The sequence below is a fragment of the Colius striatus genome, chromosome 4 (assembly GCF_028858725.1).
Source record: "Colius striatus isolate bColStr4 chromosome 4, bColStr4.1.hap1, whole genome shotgun sequence".
NCBI lineage: Eukaryota > Metazoa > Chordata > Aves > Coliiformes > Coliidae > Colius > Colius striatus.
Window position 1 is genome coordinate 7261030 of NC_084762.1, and position 21143 is coordinate 7282172.

Sequence of the window (21143 nt, forward strand, 5' to 3'; positions counted from 1 at the left end):
ATGATATTTGCAATTTTAGAGATAAAAACACTCCCAGAATGTTTGTGATAACGTATTTTTTTTAAACTATTTGCTTTCATCAGGGAAAACAAAACACATTCACAAAAGGAACTAATATTTTCCAAGGAGATGCTTTAGCACACTTTTCACACTTTCTCCCTCTTCCAAATCTCCACCTCTCAGAAAAAGATTACTTTTTTCCTAAGAGTTTGTCAGCATCCTCAGACTGACTGCTTTCCATCATCTGATAGAAAATGAGAGAATAAACAGAGTAACATTCCATCTTGAAGGTCCTTTAGAGAAGGATTTTCCAGGAAGATGTCCTTTTCTTTCTCACTGTCACAGTCTATAGATGAATTTTGGCTAGGAGTCTTTTTTTTTCTTCCTCTGAGAAGTGTGATGTATCTAAAAAGATGTTTTGACTCTGGCCTGAGCAAACATCTGATACTTGGTCAGTGATGACTGCTTTACTAAGCTCCAAGCTGAAAGATGCCGAATCACTCTACAGAAGCTATCTCGGGAGATTTATACAGCAGCAAAAGTAACGATGAACACTCAACATCATCTTCGCTGAGCAGAGTGAGGGTATATAAGCTGAGGAGTGATTATAGCAATGCCTTTCTACTTCAGATTCTGAATCCTCACAGAGCAGTTCTTCTGATTGATCCATTAACATTCTTTATAGCCACCAGTAAGGCAAGAAAGAGAGGTTATCCTAGAACAGGAGCTCTCAGCTTGAGGCAGCCACACTTGTTCTTCCTCAGTGAAGAAGAATCTTTGTAGAAAACTCAAGGAGATACCATGCCATCTCATTTCCCAAACTCAAGTCTGGAGAGCAAATGATTACGTCAGTGGAAGCAGACATAATTTGGGCCTTACTGGGTCCCCATGCAAAGCAACCAGGATGTGCTGACTTACAGGCAGTTACATTTCTGTCAGAGATGAACTCCATTTGTAGATTCTACTGGGAGTAACACTTGAGTTTGGAGCACTTGTACTTATGTCTTTCTTTACAACAAAAATGCTTTCTGTGACCAGGATCTTTTAGATCAGTCACATTGCTATTCTATCATGAAATCAAGATAGGCAATCTATACCTAAAGCTCTGTGAAGAACATATTCAAAAGCATCCTCTAGAATTATCTTGTAATAATCAGACAGGAAACCACACAGTTTAACAAGCTTCCCTATCAGTCTCAAAGCCTTGAAGATCTCTTTTTTTCCCTGTTGTATAGTGTAACAAAAGTAATTAACATTTTGGACACTTATAAACCTATATATCTATATAAACCTTCAACCTATGTAAGGTAAGAAATGCTCAGAATCAACACAAGCTGTTTTCTCTTTTGGATTTTATATAATCAAAGTCTGTAAGCAGGACACAGAGAAAAAAAATACTGTGGTGGGGGGTGTGGAAGAGACAGATGATGGGGAAGCCCCATAGGGAAGTTGATTTTAATACAGATCTTGCACTGTACTCCAGAATATCACAGTGTTAGAAAAAATGAGTACGCTGTTTTATCATCTAAAAGCCCAGATGGCCACCAAGGAACAGTTGTTCAAGATAAACTCTGGTATCCCACAGGATTTTTCAGTTTAATAATATGAAGCTGAAGCCAATTATAAATCTGAAAAAGCCAGAGTTTTTTTTTAATGATCTAAAGCCTAGTTCATCTTTTTCATTGCATGGAGGGAGAGATATGAGCATCAGAAGAAATTAGCATACTACAACTCTCACGGATAATTTTCAAAGTGCTATATGATAAACATGTAAGTGTTCTGGTGGTGACTTTTCAAACAAAATTACATTCATATCCTCTATATCTACTGTTCTTAAATACCAGAGTTTTTAAGAGGAATGCAATTAAAACTTGTTTTGGTGTGGGTTTTATTTACTGTTTTTAAAAAAATTCAAATAACTTCAGTCTTTTCACCCTTAGAATTGTTTTAATAGCAATAGACTACCTTTATGTCTGCATTTACCATGTAGCTAGAAGAACAGGTATATAACATATACCCAATAGCTTCTTTGTGGAAGATGGGCAATAAGATTTCATATGCTACACAGTTGCTTTTTCACCTGACAATCTTACAATCCTGCATGACTGAACAATGCAACTGCAATTTGGAAGGCTACTCACAAATATGTTGTGCATAGACAGTATTGCTGTTTCCCAAACCTCTGTGGGTACAAAAAGCAAGGATATAACCACCATAAAGGCAGACAGACACACGTTACAATCAGACTGTATCAAGCAATCTAAAAAAATAAAACCAAACACATCTAAAAAAAATGTCAAACCTCAAGCAAAAACCTTTAAGAAGGCACTTTCAATGAATGATAATAAATCCCAGACAAAATAATCCAGGTCAACTCCTTATCCCATTTCCCAAAACACTAAGAACAATTATAGAAATGAGTTCAGGAGGAGTTCATCCTGAGGCACCTCTCTAGTAAAATTCTGTACATAAACTAGAAGTATGAAATAATAATAATATGACTTCCTACCTGTTACAACAAGTTAAGGCAATACTACCTCAAGAAATTTCCAATGAATTTTCCAATTAGCAGATAAAGGGATTAAGGACAACAGTAAATACACATCGCTGGGCCTGAAGCAATCGGTGACAAGACAAACAATGTGGATCATGGATTTGCAAGCAAGGCTGCAGAGTAACTAGTAAGAACACAGGAAAGGATATTAAAAAATATGACTTATCTCAAAGCACTGGCAATAAAACTGCAATCTGCAACAAAAGTTAGTGTTTATAACAATCACAAAAGCAGTGTTTTGTTTCATGGGTAAGGCTGAAACATGAAAATACCTAAACAAAAACTATTAAATATACTAAATCATGACTGTTATCTACTAGCTAAACTGGATCAATATATGCTGGGGTTGCACAGCCTTACAATGTCCATCCTGCAACACGATACAGTGAGTTCTATATGAGAAAGAATAAAAGACAAATGAGGGTGCCATATGCCTTTTTTATCCCTCTTTTTCATTCTCTGTAATTCTCTTCCATCACATCTTTCTTGAACTTCCAGGTTAAGGCTGTTTCTGTGATACAGACATAGGTGTATCACTTCCCTTAGTACAATCAGTCTTCTGCTGAAGATGACAGTGGGAGGTAAGTTTGAAAAAAACCTGCAGAGTTAGAACTAACCCATGCTAAGAATACTATATTCTATAAACACAGTCATACATTTAAACACTATCCTCTGGAAGCCCCAGACAGGTACCTTTCTTTCGCATAAAGAAATTGTCATAGATTGTCAAGGAAATCTTTGCTGGAGAATTCAGTAATTTCAGAGTATGCACAAGCTAAGAGTTTATGCTGACAATTCAAACCAGCTTTCAGCTATTACTGCCTCACCTACCCACCAAGACAGCAATTGATAGCCTCATTTTTGGGACTGCTTTACAGAACAATCTTGGTTCTGCACATTGTTATCAAAACCCAGGCTGCCTGTCTCAAGATCCTATTATATTATTTATGCTGCCTGCAAGAAGAGTAACAGTACTGTGTGCTCACCTTTAGTGAAAAGTGGCATGATCTTCAACACCAGGAACTTAGAGGGCGGGTTGAAATTTCAGTGGGCCAGTAAATTTTTAGACTATTTCTAGTGAATTATATACTATACTTTCTGTTACAGATGAGTTAAAATCAACTGTTCAAACGTAAAAGCTGAATTCCGCAAATAAAATGGAGATCTCCTCTCAGGATACCTGTGAAATACTCAGGCATTTATATAATCCGATCTTCATTAAAAAGGTGGGAAAATTAACTTCATTTAAATGCAATGCTGTGAACCAGGTAAGTGAATGATTACATCATGTAAAGGCATTAATTTCCAATCGATACAGATTGCTCTGATAGGGACTTAATAGCAAAGGTACTGACACCTCAGCAATAGATAAGCCATAAATAAACTGGTTTTGATGATGCAGCTTACGCTCAGCTCTGCTATCCTGAGTACTCGTGGCACTCACAAAACCCTTAAATCAGTATGATCAACTTGATATCAAAAGAATGACTCGTGTAAGTGACTGCAAGCATGGATTAGCTTTTCCTTCAAAGACATCTCAGATGTGTTTTGTTACTACATCACTCTGTCCTCCCACTCCAATCATGTTCCAAGAAAATAAACACCTGATTTCCAGAAACTGTAAGGATTTAGGAGGGTTCCTCAAGTTTGTCTATTATGGTTTATTTACTATTATTTAGTTATATTTGGAAACAAAACTTTGGCAGTCAGTGGATGAAATTTCTTGTCAAGTTAGTAGCTACTGTTTCACCAAAAAGTGTTAAACTGTCATCAAAACAAACAGCAAAGTTGAAATTATACTGTAAATCAGCTTGTGAATAAGAAAGCCATCCTATGTGAAAGCATTGAGAAACCTCCCCCTCTCAGCATTTTATACCCCAGGTACTCTCTACACTCAAATCCTACTAAACAAAAATTTTAGTCATGCATTTGAAAGCACAACTTAACGTTTTAGCATGCAGAGACTGAAATGCAACTGTGTGACTCTTGCTGCAAAGGGCACATTCCTTACTGAATGCCATCAATGTTGTTCTTTGACTAAACTTTAAAAAAATGACAAGATATAGAAGAAATGGAAATACTTTGGAATATTTAAATTGTTTTGGAAATTCAGAATAAAGATGCAAAGACAAATCATCTCCGGACACATTAAAATAACTTCAAACCAGTAAACACTCAGGAATGACATATTTTAATAATGAATGGTTTTGTATTATCTTGTTATGCACTGAGAATCCTCAAACTCCTGAGCATGTGCCCCTCTATGGGGAAAGGAAAATTTTATCCCATATTCTTGTTTATAGGGGTTTTTTTTTGAGAATTCTTCTGCAGGACTTCCAAAGTTAATTGGACCATCATCTTGATATAAACAAAAGCAAGTAAATGCAACATCAAGTCACTGCTTTTTGGTCAGTCTTAATTCTGAAAATACTCAGTAGCTTTCCATGGCAGAAGGTTCCTGATCCCTCCTGCGTTTGGTTTTTTGGTTTTTGGATTGTTTTTTTTTCATATGGCATACAATAAATTGCATGTCTCTTCAATTCTGCTCCAGTCCCACTACAATTTATGGAGTAGACAGGGAGAGGAAGGAAGGCAAAAAAGGTCATCCTTTCCTAACCACCCAGATTTCAAAGCCTAAGTAACCCAACATTAAAAAAAGTATTTTCTACCTATAAACCAAACACAAACCATGTTATCATCAGTTTTTGAGTGTCTTTTAGTCATCAACATAATATCCCTACACGCACTGAACTCTAAGGTGAAGTGAGGATAAGTTTTTAAATTACATAATATACACCCAGCAACTTTGATACATGAAATTCAGACATCATTTCCAGTGTTGTTTCCCCAGAAGTCTGATATACACAAAGGGCTTTAACTATAAACTAATCCATAAATAATTTCTCAACAGTAGCTTACTGTCAACACTCACAGCTTCCTCTACCAGCTCCACCATGGTTGTCCCTGTTAGACCTGTTCCTGAAAACTTCAGGCTCTGCCAAGCTAGAAAACTGCCAGTAAGGAAAATTCCAATAATAAACAAGTTGAGAACCAAAGTTTGCTACATCATAGGCATACAGTCTGTAGCATAGCAAGGAATATGCCCCTTGGTGAGTATGTATCTCTCTTCCACTAACAAGTTTAAAGTTGTAATTTAACCTGTGAGTTATTCTGAATGATGAGGCATTAAAGCCTTACACTTCACAGCTCACAGTATCACACTGCCTCTCCCACGCTTCCCTTCATGTAAGCAAGTAAAGAGTTCAGCATCACTCTCCTAGCTTTACTCACAGCATTTTACGTAGCCATAATGACAACTTGCTGTGAGTTACTCCTTCAGCAGAGAAGTTTGGTGTTACCCAAGGAAAAATAATTTTGCATCCCCCTTTTAGTGGGGGGAGGTACATGCATGAAGCAAGGAGACAGAGTTTCCACTTGAAGCACAGAATGCTTTATAGTTAAAAAACTATGGCTGGCGACATGGCTGATTACTCTGGTAGACAGCATGTGATGAGAGGCTCTAGAAATGATATGAAAAGGGAATGAAAGGCAGACATCCACTGACATTCCAAGGAAGAGCTATTTGGCAGGATACATACATGCTTCAGTTCCCTCAAATGTTAAATAGAAACTTCCATGTCCTGCAGGTCATATTTCAAATTGGAAAGGTTCCAGGTGCTGGAAACATCTCTTTGGATGAAAACAGCAGGAAGCAAATTTACAGCTGGGAAGATTCTTCTTGGAGTTCATATGCAAGTCTATTTTGTTGTAGTTCTTAAGCATTTTTCTGCTTTTCCCTCTGATAAATTTAGAAGCAACATTTCCATGTCAATCTTCTGACCATTTCAATTCATATTAGCTTTATATCTGTCACTCTCCTATATATTTTTAGTTACTTGTTAAAGATCGCTCAACTGTATCTAGTTTAAGTGTCAAACAACAGGACATGACAGAAAAAAATATCTATTCTAAAGACTTCAGAGACTATAGTCTTTGGTTTGCAGGTGAGATAACAGCTAGGACTAAACCAAAAACCTATTTATTCTCTTATATCTTAGAAACAGAAAGCTATTTTATCATAAACTCAGTCATGAAACAAAGGGAAAACTTCAGTCTTACACATTGGCTGTACTGGGATAGAGGAAGCTCTAGTAAGCTTTTTCTATTAAAGTGTCAGCCTTTTTTTTTTTTTAAGGCATACTGGCTGATAAAACTAAGTCAGAAGAGTCCTTGTCACTTCAGAATTATGCTTCCTTATCACAGACCTCAGTTCTCCATATAACATGCATGCCGAAGCAATTTGGTACAGCATGTGTCAGTCTGGCTGATCCCTAAACTACATTTCTCTCAGTGTACATAGTGTCTCAGGTAAAGTAATAAGCTCCTACAACTCAGTAATGTGGAACCAGAGAGATAAAACTACTTTTGTTTTCAATACTCACATTATTTTTGTTTTAAACAAAGCATCAATACTGACTCTGTACTTGAAAGCATCTAAAAACCAACCAACTAGGAAATTCTCTGTAAGTCTGTTACTAAAATACTGAAAACTGAGCATGTTCATTCTTTGAGATGTCTGTGAGCAAGGAGTATCACCAATACAACTGAATTGAAGTTATACTGCAGTCTCTATTTTTCAGTTAAGCAAATCCCAATGGCACCAGTAAAACTACCTGCTGCAATCAGAACTTGGCTATGTAAAATTCACGGCTCCCGAGCTCATCATTTCAAAGCTGACAGAACGGATACTTTACATTGACCAATGCAAAGACCACACAAGGATAGAGGTAATCACTCTAGTTGAAGTAGTGAACATTAAATCCTTTCTGAAGACAACACTGGAAATATCATGTCCCTTGAATGTGACACTTCTGTGTGAAAAATGCTGGAAAACCTGAGGTCCATGTCAGGCCAAGTGCTCACCAACAGTTACACAATGAATTCCAGTAGAAGCCAACTGTATTGGCAAAGACTTTCTACTGGCACTTACCCTTTGTTTCTTAAAATCAAAGTAATCTGTCATAGCTTTGAACAACAGCAACAACAACAAAAAAAAATCACATTCTGCTCTGGTGCCTCATTTCACACTTTTGAACAAAAAACCATCCCAACCTGCTCTGGTACCCTACATCCCCACCTATGCACACACACTGAGAGCATACAGCTCTACGCCATGTATACAGACTAATTTTTCTGGTACATATATATTTGCAATTTATACTTATACTATAGCCACAAAGACTGAAGTTCCTTACAAACCGTGCAAAGGTTGTAGACTGAATAGGGGCAGGAGTTCTTCAAGTGTCCTGTCACTGTAGATGATCCTGATCCTCTGCACTTCTGTATTCTGAGATGCTCCATGTCCAGCATGTGTTCAAACTTAAAGCCCTACTTACTCCTAGATACATAAACACACACATATCTTTACATGTATACATAATAAGGTAAGCTTAGCAAATTCTAAGTGTGGAGTGGTGAGCAAAACAGCTATTTTTTTTTCTCCCATCAAATTCGTTATCTAGGCTTAATATTTGAGCATTTAGATCATCAGTCTGCTTGAAAGATGTGGGTTTTTGTTATTCTAGCAACCAAGCTCTCCCAGCACTTCTGATTTTTACAAGATGACAGCATGAGACTTTTCAGTACAGTTGGCTACATTTACCACATCATTTTCATAGATGACCAAGGTCCTTCTGAGTTCTGCCCCTTGCTGCACTCTTTGAAATGTCCTTTTTACAACAACCCTGAGCACATATCTGTCTATGTCTTCCAAAAAGATTTTTGCAGTTTTCCCAAGGAATCTGTCCTACAGGCTTTCAGAAAGAAGCTACTCCCTTTCTTAATCCTTTAGTTTTCTACTGAAGAGTTCCTTACCAGAATTAACAGTGAAATGTGTCCATATTAAAACCAGTAAGGACATACTATAATCATTTGTTGTGAAGAGTACAAGGCTTTAACTGATTTTGAGAAGTAAACCTATTCACACAGTTAAACAATATAACTGTTTTTAGTTTGAAGCCTGCCTTCATTTCTACTTTCTTGTATTCCTCACCAGTCCACCTTTCTGCATTTCATTTCAAATGGAAACACGAGCTTTTTGGAACAAAGATCTGCAATTTTACATAATCATAGCAAAATGAAACTTCTGGACCATTTCAATACTAGCAAGATGTGCAGAAACAACACATGTTTTTACCTTTGTTTTACATATTCAAAAGTAATGGGGACCAGTAATTCACTGAGCACTCCTCACAGCTTCCATTCCAAGCTGCACTTTCTCACAGCAGCTACATCACTGTAACTACAACGTGTATATGATCAGAGTAAATCTTCACACCTGTCTTCCTTTCAATGTGATCCTCAGAGAATTCAGTATCACAAAGCCTAAATTTTACATGGGTTTGGGAAAATGAGGAAGCAAATGTTCTTTCCCTGAGGTATAAGTCAAAGACTGTATCTTCCATGACACTACAACGCTCCGCTGAAAGCACCCATCTTTCTTCCCTCTGAGCTTTCTAGGTCCTCAGTTATTCTCTGTATTCCCAGAAAACTCAAAAGCCCCACTTTGTTCAACTTCCATTCTCCTTTTCTGGCTTTTATTTCAAAGGAAGATTCTTATTTTTCTGAAGTTACTTAACCAAAATTAAACGCTGTCAAAAGAAAACTACTACTCGCTCTACCAGAAGTTTATTTGCTTTCTTCTTTACCATTGAGACATAAGTGCAAACTTGAGTCTTACCAGAAAAAAATCTAAACCATGTTTCTTTATAGGTTTAATTCAAATTGTAAGGCTGGATCCATGACATCCATATTGAAACAAAATCCTTACTCTACAGAGATGTTGGCAGTAGAAAATACTTCTCGTTACATTGACATCTTAACATTTGAGTGATAAGTTATTTTAATAGACAGTTTTTACCCAAGAAATGTTATTTTCTCCTTTGAATCGAGATGTTTTATCTATCTATCTGAAAGTAGGGAAAAAACTCCAACCCTGAACTGCTTCTAGCTATTGTGAACAAGTTGAGACACTTAGTTGTTGCATTTAATGGAAGAACAGGGAAACTACCAGAGCATTTAGATGAAACAGGCTGACAAAGTTTTATCTCTGTATTTCTCATTGCACATATTTTGTGAACCTCACGACAGTGCCTTTTAAACATTTTGCCCCTTACAGTGTCAGTTTTAAAAGTGGAAAATAAAATATGGTGGTAAAACCCCAGTCTGCCTGTTGTGAGAACAAATGTTGAAACTCAAACTCCCATTACTGAATTTCTGAAATTCACTACTTTTTATCTGTCACATTAAAGTTTTCACTTCTTAATTCTTACAAAAACTAAGAGGGCTTCAAAAAAAATCCCCACAATCTTACTCATAATTACTGTTGATCAAGACTTGCTGTCAAATTTCCGTGTAGAAGTTTCTTTGCATTGTGGCCCTTACTTCATTAAAAGTTAAGTTACAGACTAAATGGAATTTCCTCTTTAAAAAGATTGCAAGATTTAGCTTACATTGACTATATTCAGCACAACTGGGAATACCATGAGCTTAGCTTTCCCAAGAAGCTTGTGATACCAAAGAACTAAATCAACACCATGTGCAGAGAATTCCATTTTCCAAAGATGTTTAAAATCTGAGAGAAGTGAGCTCATAAATATTTTAGTTTAAAATGTTTCTGAAATGTATTCTGTGCATTTCATTACCCTTCAGGCTACCCTTAAATTGTCAACACAAGTGTGACAGGCTAACTTCACTATTCTGCATGTCTCAGCTGTCACCAACCAGCTTTATCATATTCCTCTGCCATCGATTCTATTCTTAATTGTATATAGGCAATATAAATAATGCTCTGAAATAAATTTCAGAGATCAATGCATAGATAGTTTTCCTGATTTTTTTTTCCCCCATGAACACTCTTCTGAAGGAAAACAGATCCATCAGTTCTTCCCTTCAATCTTCCAAAACACTCTTCTTTTTAAACCACTTTAAGCAATGAAGTGCAGATTTGTCCTCATCGTGGATTCTTGAAAAAGTCGAGTAGCTGATGACTCCTATCCCATTCTTTCTGCTAATTTTAACAAAAACCATCCCACTCAAACAAAAACCACAACAACAAAGTAACCTCAAAACCCACAACACAAACACCCTCACTGAAATGCACTGTAATTAGCCATGTTTAACATGACCCAAAAGCAGAATCTAAGCCAAATTCTGACTTGACATTAAAATAACAAAAGGAAAGAAGATCTAAGTTCAGTATCAGGCAGCTTGGTATCAAGGAGTATGTAACAAAAGAATAAGGTTTCTGCATTCATATTTCAAGCTATTCTGGGAAACTGTTTGCTTTATTATTATGAGGGAAATCTGGCCTAGTAATAAACCTGCTGGGGATCAGGAATGATTAGGCTCAGTTTCACTGTACCTCTGTGTATAATCAATGTGATTGCAGGTATATAAGGGGTGATAAACGAGGTCCTCAGTGAAAAGATTTCCACCTAGCTGACTTGAAAACTGAGAGGGTGAGAAGCCATAAATGGAAACAAAAAGCTTGAGAAGTGTTCAACGTGCATTGTGAGACACTAGCTCACGAATTTCTCTGGGAGTCAAGCCTGCACACTTGCCAACATGAAAGTTTCATTTAGGAAGTTCCACCTGTGAAAAAGTAGCTCCTCCTTCTCCTTATAAAGCATAATCAAACTGCTTTAAAGCCTGTCTTATCAGACCCAAGAACTGGAGGCCCACTTTCACTGAAATTACAGAATGGTAGGAGTTGGAAGGGACCCTTTAGAGATCATCCAGTCCAACCCCCCCTTGCAGAAGAAGGTCCCACCTAGATCAGGTCACACAGGAACGTGTCCAAGCGGGTTCTGAAGATCTCAAGAGAAGGAGCCTCCACACCCTCCCTGGGCAGCCTGTGCCAGGGCTCCCTCACCTCAACAGAAAAGAAATAACATATATAACCTTATATACTTCAGAGGGAAGCTTTTGTGCTCCTCTACTGATTTGGTTTAGTTTTGTTGGGTTTTTTTTTTAGGAGGGGACATTCTGGTGTAGGAATCGTGCAGAATCAGAAAGGTAACAGATGGTTGCTGGAACTGTGCCACAAAACCCACCCTGCCTTACATGATCTGTTAATCCCTTCGCAGATGTAGATGAAACCTGTAAGGTTTAGGATAAAATTTTATTTAAAGAAAATTAGCTGTTGACAAATGAAAAAAAAACACCACACCAGCCACTAGAGAAGACTACATAAAGAAGATTGCATTCTGTAAAGAAGACTTTATGTTTTGGAAAGACTTTCTATGTACATAGGATGAAAAGCTTTGCCTAAATTTAGGTTCTGCAATTTGCCTACCCATGGCAAACTCCATTCTCAGCTAGCATGGTAAAGCCATGGGAAAACTCAAACCCTCTTCTCCCACTTTTTCCTGAAAAAGCTACCTAACATCAAAATGTCTAAAGAATCCTCTGTGTACCAGTTTGTGTGCAGCCAGAGCTTTACAAGACATTTGGCAACTGCTCCGATGCAGAAAAATGTCAAGCCTTCCCTATTAAAAGCTAACAGAAGGAATCACAGAACTATACAAAGAACTCAAAAGGCCTAAAAGCGTAACACCTTATGGAAGATAACTTTTTGGTGGGACACAAAAAAACCTGTCATCCATTTTAAGGCCACTCCAGACCATAATTTTAGGTATGGTGATATGAATACCTACGTAGTTATAGGATCATGTCACCAAACAACAGAGGACACTTCTACCAGTGAATCCTTGGACGTGAATTATAACTGACTAAAGCAGTACAAATTTTTTCATATCTTCAACTAAAGTAAACTTAATCAATAGCAAAATAGCCATTGTGAGTAGGCCCAGATACTCTGACACTCTGCAAGCAGATAACTAACCATGCACTCATGTTTCAGAGAGAGGCAGCTCCAAGTACCAAACTAAAAAGGAGACAGGAGCAATGCAGTTCAGCCAACAAGGGAGTATCGACTCCACAGAAATACAAAAAGGTGTAAGTTGCTCCATGCCCACTCTCTCCCCAGAGTGTTAAGCAGGCATCTCCTGGCCACCGTGGTCACATGCTGTCCCCATGTCACCTTGGGGCCAAGGAAAAGTACTACGGTAATTTTCCATCCACATTAGTGCATTGCTAGTGGGGAAAATCCCAGGTCATGAACATTATATCTGGAATCTTGCACATTATCTCAGGCACTAGGCCAGAGGAATGCACCCTTGAACATCTACTTGCTTCCTTTTTTGAGACCTGTCAAGAAACAAGACGATTTCTTTCCCCCTTTCATTGTTCTGATCCAAATGACAAAGTCTGTTCTTTGCTCTGCCAGAAATTGATGCATGAAGTTCACACAATATTCTGCACAACCATCTATATAAAATCAAGAACAGAACTCCATCCTGCTAAATTGTGGAAATATCCTTACAGGCACAGACAAGTCCCAGGGATATATCATACTGGTGTTTCTGTAAAGGCATAGCCAGGACTATGGAACTGCAAACACTGCAGTAGTTTGAGAGTCTGTGAGAAGTTATTGAGCCTGACTATTTTAAGGACAATGAAATTACGTAAAAAGCATGGGAATTTCATTTATAAATCTTTCCAGGGCTCACTGGGAGTCAAGAAGAGGCACCATTTTTCATACTAGTGACAAGAGCCGGAACAAGTGAGGCTGACTGATCAGTGCAGCTTCTATGAGAAGGTAATATCAAACATGATCCTAACTAATAAGAAAAGTAAGGGAACTGCATTTACTAATAAACTGTGTGTTACACTCTTCTTTAGACTCAGTAGTCTCTTGGGACAAACATTCAGACTAAGTTTTTGTATTCAAGATGCTCCAAGTCTGGTAGGTGGAAGAGAAAACATAGTATCAAGTAGTGTAAAAACAAAATCAGCTCTCCTCTTTGAAATGTAGCATAGGAACCAAATACATTATGTCCTGGCATGGAACAAAAAAGATTATCAAGCTAACTTCAAATGATTTTTAGAGAATAAAAAAATAAATACCAATAATTTATTCTTTAATGGTGTGTAGTCTTTGCTCTATTCCTTAAGTAAATTACTTGTCTTACCTTGAGACAGTGTTTGCACGGCTCCTCCTTTCCCCACATGTACTTCCCTTTGTAGTTTCACCTTTGGTATATTCAGGAAAAGTAGAGATCTCACTCTGTCCTCCTTTGGGCTCAGAAAACCTTTCCATATCTTCCCAGGTCTTCAGCTCCCTAGATCCCTGTCCTCCATTGCATGGTAAAGATAAACCTGACTCTTAAATTATTAGAAGTGAGTGGCAACTGTTGCTGCACGGGCTTAAAAAACTCAACTAACAAAAAAATGTTGTTTTCCTACTTATAAAGGGGTTGTGCAACAACACACTAAAGTCCAGCTTCAGAAACTAAACAACCTCTGCATAGCAATTTGTGTCTCAGTGTTGAGTATGATTTTCAGTTGTTTTTAAATGAGAAGATTGGAGACTATGTCCTGACTGTAGCAAGCTTCTTCCAGTTTTCCCAATTAATCTTCATCCTTAACATCACGTTTTCCATGGAAGTAAGAGCAAGATTGTCCTTTGAACTTCAAAGAACTTTACAGATTTCACTTACTCTCAACATCCATGTAAACAGTCAGATCATTATTATCCATTTGGCTGATGAGATATCCAAGAGCTGCTACCAAGAAGCTTGTTACGTGGTTTATCTTGACAGAAGATCGTAACAGCTTACATGAGCCCAGTAAAGTCTGAAAGTTTGGTTCTTCCCTATGTTTTTAATGAAAATACTTTTTCTGGCTCTTACACTGTCATCACAGAAAGGCTTCAAGCAGATTTTGAATCTGTCAAAGTTTGCAAATGAGCCACAAGATACTGAGCAAAATGTGTGGCAAACAGGCAGAAACTGCACTGATATATATAGTCACCATTAGAAGCTCAGTTACGCCATGCAAGAATCAGAAATGAGCTATGGACAGTATGAGGATGAGGTACACTATCCACCTGGATCTTCCTGCATGAGTGAAGCAACAGATTAAAAAAGAAACAGTGGAAAGTGCTTTGTTGCTGTTCTTCAAGTGGCAGACAAACAATGAAGGCAGGGAATAAATAACAGTTGTTCAAAAAGGAGACGTTGGTCTTGTTTCCCCCCCAATTATTAGATGTGCTCCTGTAAATGCTACACAGAGATCCTGTCACCATCCTCCTGAATTCCCTGCATCACTGATAAGTGTTTTTTTATTCCTCTCCCTCCAGCAGAAAGGAATTGCTTTCTGGTAAGAGCTGAACTTCCAGATCAAAACCAGAGACAAAGCATTCTCTCTCTCTAAATGATACTCTGTATATTGCATAAATAATCTACCAAATAAAACAGCAGCATATAAGCTGTTCTACTATGCTGATGGTTAGAAACTGTAAGAAGTTCTGTATAGACTCATTATTCAAACTATATGGACCAGCACTGTCAGTGTTACTGTGATGCAGCAGAACTGTGATGATCTGTGGTTACAGTAGGGCAGGTTTGTCAATGACAAGATCAGGTTTCTTTAAAGATAGGATGGCAACAAAATCCAGTGACCTCCTGCACTGCCAATGAAATGATACTTGTCAGAGAAAGTGAGTACTAGTGCTTCAGGAGCTAAAAGCACAGATACTTTATTGCTGAAGGAATAAAGGTGTAGTGTTTCTTTAATTTGGTTTTTTTTTTGAGGAGGAGGCTGATGTGAGTTTTTGTTTGTTTGTTTTTAGGTTTTCTCTCCAAATATTTCTCCCAGAGAAAGGAAGTTGATAGACAGCATGGGGCAAAAATAACAAATACAGCCATTTCCAAACCACCTCAATGTAAACAGAAGAAAGACAGGAACTGCTGGCATATAAAGCCACGTGCTCAAACACACACAAAAATAAGTTTTCCAAGTTCTAAGTGCCATTCCTCTACTTCACCACAACTTGACACATGCATGGATCAGGTTGTTTCTCATTTACTTTGCCATGCTCAAGACAGAACTGCACACTCTCTAGAAAAGTATATTCCAGCCAAGGTTTTCAGCTAAGCAAGTCTCTGGAAATGCCAAATTACCAGGCCTATGGACTCTCATCTCACTTATTTTAAGGAAGTAGGCTTTGTCATTAGTTTCCTACAGAAGGAAGGGGAAACAGATTGTTGTTTACCATACCTGCTATGTTTTTTCACAGCTATTTTATGGACTAAGTAAAAATTCATGTCTTCTATGTAGAAAGGATGTAGAAAAGATTTTTCCTTTTCCTCTGCTCAGACTCTTCAATTTCACTTAGGGTCAGAGGAGCATACACCAAAGCCTGAGAGGCTGTACCATTTTTATGTAGGGAAAATAAAACAGGTATTTCCTTGTTGAATGAAAAGCATTCCTAATCACAGAGCTACAAAATGAGTACTCTCAAATGTGATACGCTTGCTCCTACCAATATAAGGGGCCTGGCCCATGGATATTTATCACAGGGTGTTAGTAGGACCTAGGAATTGAAACCATTTATCTCTGGAGGTAAATCTACAGGACCAAACATTTACTTGTTCAGATTCACTAGAAATACGTTTCCCATGGCTTCCTCCCCATCACCTTTGAAGAATTACCTCTCCGTTTTCCTTACCCTAATCTGAAATTAAGGGTAAGAGGGACTTTTGAAAACCACTGAGTGAAGAGGAGAGACACCTATCACATACTGTGTCATATAAAAAGGAGGGAACCACATCTGCATGTCCTGTTCCGTCTCACTCAGACCAGGAATATGAACTTCAATCTTCTGCCTCTTGGAGATTGAGAGTTATACCAGAGACTCATCAAGAGTCCTCTGGATTCTGAAAACCCAAGCCCACATCTCAGGACTGAGCACAACAGTGCTGAACAGCATTGCCAGGAGCTGTACTCTAGTCACAGCAAGGACTTCTACCTCACCAGACGTTTCTTTCTGAACGTGACAACCCTTCTCAAAGAAGCTACCAGACACGTTCCCCCCAGGATGTCCAACCTCCCACACGCTCAGGTTTACCCTGTTATTTTCTTACCTCATTATGCTGTTTGAATGTCTGGCTGCTACTCAGATTTGCAGTAGACTAACACTATTAACACTGAGACAATCCTTGGAAGAAAGTGAGGTTAAATATATGGTGAACATTCCTGCAGTAACATTTCTCTTTTAACAGGCCACATTCCAAACTCTGTGCTAACCTCCTAAGCAGTTTTATTGGAGCACTGAAATTTCCCTAGTTTGAGTTCTATCACTATTCCTACAGAAAAAGAAAGCTCTCTAGCTTGTAGTTTGCAAATAGAGCATATTCTTGCAAAAAAAGAAAGAAAAGAAATGACTAATAATAAAAAATATCAGTTCTGAAACTTGTGTGCAGTCCACAGAAAATGTTCTGATCTAATTTATTTCTTCTCATAAGTGACAATTTCAGAAGATAGACAGATATCACCATCATCTTCTGCTTAGGAGGAAATTTAGGCCAGAACGGGTAATGAAATGGAAAGGTGACTCTGAAAGCACAGAACAAAGCAGAAACATCTCAGTGTATTACAGGAAAATCATGCAGTAGAATCATAGAATGGTAGGGGTTGGAAGGGACCTTTAGAGATCATCGAGTCCAATCCCCCTGCAGAAGCAGGTTCACCTAGATCAGGTTGCATAGGAACATGTCCAGGTGGGTCTTGAAGACCTCCAAGGAAGGGTACCTGGAAAACTCTTTCTACTGACCTGTAATCAGGTGGTTCTAAAGGTCAAAACTACTATGAGATAGTTGGTTTTAAAAGTTTTCATTCTGTGTTATGTTGCAATGTGATTCTTCAGTTTGTGGCTTTTAATTTGGTGCTTTTTGGGTTTTTTCTTCTTTTAACCAAGAGCCCAATTATTACTGCAGCCTGCTTCGTAATGAAGAATGAATCCTTTACAAGCTTCATTCACCAAATTACCCCATTTCTTCTGAATAAACAGCTTTAAAGGTTTTGAAGCACATCTCTTGGGAAAGGGTACGCCGTGAAGGAAAACTGGAAGTGTAGATCAATATAATTCAGTGCAACACGAAAATGGACCTTTGAACTCTGAATTTCATTTCTGCAGTTTTAATGGAGTGTGTTGCACGCAATTCTTGCTGTTAACTCAGCTTCTTGCCAGCTCCTTTGCAGGAGAAGATGATGTGTGTGTACTGGCATGTAAATAAAAAATGGTAAGAAGAGAAGTCACAAAACAATGAAGGAAACATGTTGACTTCAAGCCATCAAACCAGACACAGGGAGCCCATAAACAAGCTAAGCCCTTGTTACTGCAAAACTTCACTGGTATGTATTTAACTGAAGCACATGAAAACAATGTATTTTTCATCTGCTGTGCAGTGAGGGTGATTTAACAACAGTGATACCTGTTTTCTTAGTTAAATGCTCTCAAATTCAGCAACTTACACATCTTTACCAGGTTCGTTTTTTGGATTACAATTTGGAATGTCCACAGACTGATAACTGGATACCAACATTTCTGTTTCAAAGGCTCCACAGTTCCCCTAAAGAATATGCAAACCTTAGGTAATTTGTTGGTGCTAAGACACAGATTAACCTTCTGTAAATGAAAATAGGTTGAAAAATATCATATGAACATACATTTCTGATACTTTAAAACATTCATGACCTCTCCCATTCACAGGTTGGCAGGAATATAAAACAAGACAATAATTAGAAAATAAATCATAGAATGGTAGGGGTTGGAAGGGACCTTTAGAGATCATCTAGTCCAACCCCCCTGCAGAAGCAGAGTCACCTAGATCAGGTCACATAGGAACATGTCCAGGCAGGTCTTGAAGACCTCCAAGGAAGGAGCCTCCACAACCCCTCTGGGCAGCCTGTGCCAGGGCTCCCTCACCTCACAGTAAAATAGTTTTTTCTTATGTTTAAGTGGAACTTTTTGTGCTGCAGCTTCATTCCATTACCCCTTGTCCTGTTGCTAGCTATTGTAGAAAAAAGGGATGTCCCAACCTCCTGACACTCACCCTTTAGATATTTGTAAATGTTAATAAGATCTCCTCTCAGTCTCCTCTTTTCCAGACTAAACAGCCTCAGTGAAATATTGTATTCTTTTCCTCCCTCCCTATGCCACTTCTTCATATAAGAGATTATGGCACAAAACAGTTTATATCACTGTCCTACTTCACATTTCTCTTCCATTTTTTGTCATGAAGCAAATATAAAAGAAAGAAGAATCAATCTGTAAATTATCTTTGACGTTCAACCTTTACATTTTGCATATGCAGAACTTAAGCTTTGTTTCTGATGGGTGACAAGGGGATTATTTCCTTTCTAAACAGCAAAGACACTCTGCCAGTATAGGTGTATGTATTTTTTACTACCTGTTATATTGAACTTGTATCTGCTTATGGTCTACCCACATACATTAAAAATGATCCCCTACCACAAACTTGACAACAGACATCTCAACACTTTTTAAAATACTTTTTGTCCTAAACTTTAAGTTAATTAACATTAAACTGCATTTTATGACAGCTGGATGATGCAGAACAGATGTTGAGCTAAAATTTCATTTGCCAAATGTCAGTTCAGAACACGTATGTGAAACTGGAGAATTAGTGATCCAAACTACATAGTGAAAACAATGGGAAAAAATTGTCAACCACAGCAGTTCCTGCCAACCAGTTTTCTGGGACTTCAAATGGAAATTCTGCCTCAGCTGAAGATTCCAGAAAACAAAATTCAGTTTTAGGAATGCTAATTGCTTATTAGAATGAGCATGTTCTCTTTGGGGTATCTATCTCTCATCTTGAGCTGACTGACATATAGAAAAAGCTAATCAAAAGCCTGCAATTAGTATGCTTTTGTCTTGCAGATTTTTCTCTGTCAGTGAGCTTTTGTTTGGACCTCTGGTTGGACAGGTAGGCTCAAGTGCTTGAAAATTATGCCTGCCACTCCTTCCTACAACTGATAGCAGTTACAGCAAGCCCACACCAGCCAGCCAACCAAAGCAGTGTAAGTCTGTAAGGAAATTCAAAGTCCAGCTGCTAACCAACATGTTTATATTTTTCTTGCTGTGTCAGATATAAATGATAACCCTTGGAGGAGTACAAAGCAACTTAACCCAGCCATTGAAAGCTTTTCTTGTACTTGGGCCACGTTTTCCTTTTGCTAATTAAAGCAAATATTTCTAGTTATACCTCTCATGTGGTACCCTAAATAATTTCTGTCCCTCCATAACACTTTTTCAAGCATCTGGAAAGTCTTCTGTTCCCTCCTTTCCACACTTGTCATTTATCCACGTTTTTTGTAGTCTATCCACAGAAATCATCATCTTAAAAGCCTCCTCATTGCTTTTGTTGCTTTTCTCCAAACTCTTCCCAGTTTTACGACGACTCTGCCGTAGCTCAAAGATCATCAACTCCTGTAAGCCACAGATAATTTCACAAGTCAGTCTGCCTAGGCGGACTACAGCTTCTGGAGATTAAGGCATGATATAACCAGGTGTGTTTCTGACATTTCTTTATAAGAATTATTCAAATCAATGTGTAAGTACAGCAACACTAAGTAAGAAGCACCAAGTAAGAGATTGAGAGTAATGCAAACCTCTTTTACAAAACTTCTTTTGTGCACAATGGCAATCCATCAAATAGTAATCACTAATAATAATTTATGATCCCCATCTAAAGAGTTTATGAAGTTCAGCTCATACTTGGATGCCTGCTTGTGCCTACATTACCTACAGAAATCAATACTCATGAATGCACACACAAGATGAGAAAGAACAAAAAAGCAAACAAACAAAAAACTTGGAGGAGGAAAACTTTTACAAGCACATATCCTATCCATTAACTAACTGCTTAACAGTTGCAAAGTGATGGCAGAGCAACTAAACAGAGATAACTTCTTAAGAAAAAGATACAGTGTTTAGAACCTGTGGAAATACTGTAAATATGTCTTTCCTGTCTATAGGGAATAGTGCCTTCAACATCACGCTTCTCCTAGGAACATTTCATATAGATTACAGTCATTTCTCCTCTGGTTTAGTGCACTCCTAATGTAATTTTTTTCTAAGTTTGAACACAAGACAATTACAAAGCAAATATCTTTTTCCTCCATGGGCTTTTATATTCTGGAATACAAATATATCAAAATACCAAGGTTTCAGAAAAAACACTGTTTCTCCCTGCTTACAAATGTTTGCTCTGGGGCAAGGGGAAGAAGGGGAGGAATTCAATTTACTGTTCTTCAAATTTCTGGAGGAAAAACTAAGGGGAAAAAAAAAGAAGAAAAAAGGTTAAAGACAGAAGTTTTCTCAACAAATAAAACTGCAATGGCAGAAGTAGCTGCAAGCAGTGGAGTTTCTGATATGCCATAAAATTCAGCTGCTGTTGAAGTGGAAAGATCAGGTTGTGAATATCTGTTTTTTAATGCAGTGAAAGAGGTATATTGTTGCTAGAACACCTCCAGTATTTTTCTTGGGGGCAAATTTTGGGCTCTCCTACCATTAAATTACACATAACAAAATAAATAAGTAAGTCTCGCCATCTGGCATAGAAAAACCTTGTATAAATTGACACTTGCAACAAGTTTA

General features: G+C 37.9%; 1 protein-coding gene across 3 annotated transcripts in view; it reads right to left on the reverse strand.

Annotated features, from left to right (window-relative positions):
* CTNND2 (catenin delta 2) overlaps positions 1-21143 on the reverse strand; it is a 496550-nt gene that overhangs the window by 200464 nt on the left and 274943 nt on the right. The window lies entirely within an intron of this gene.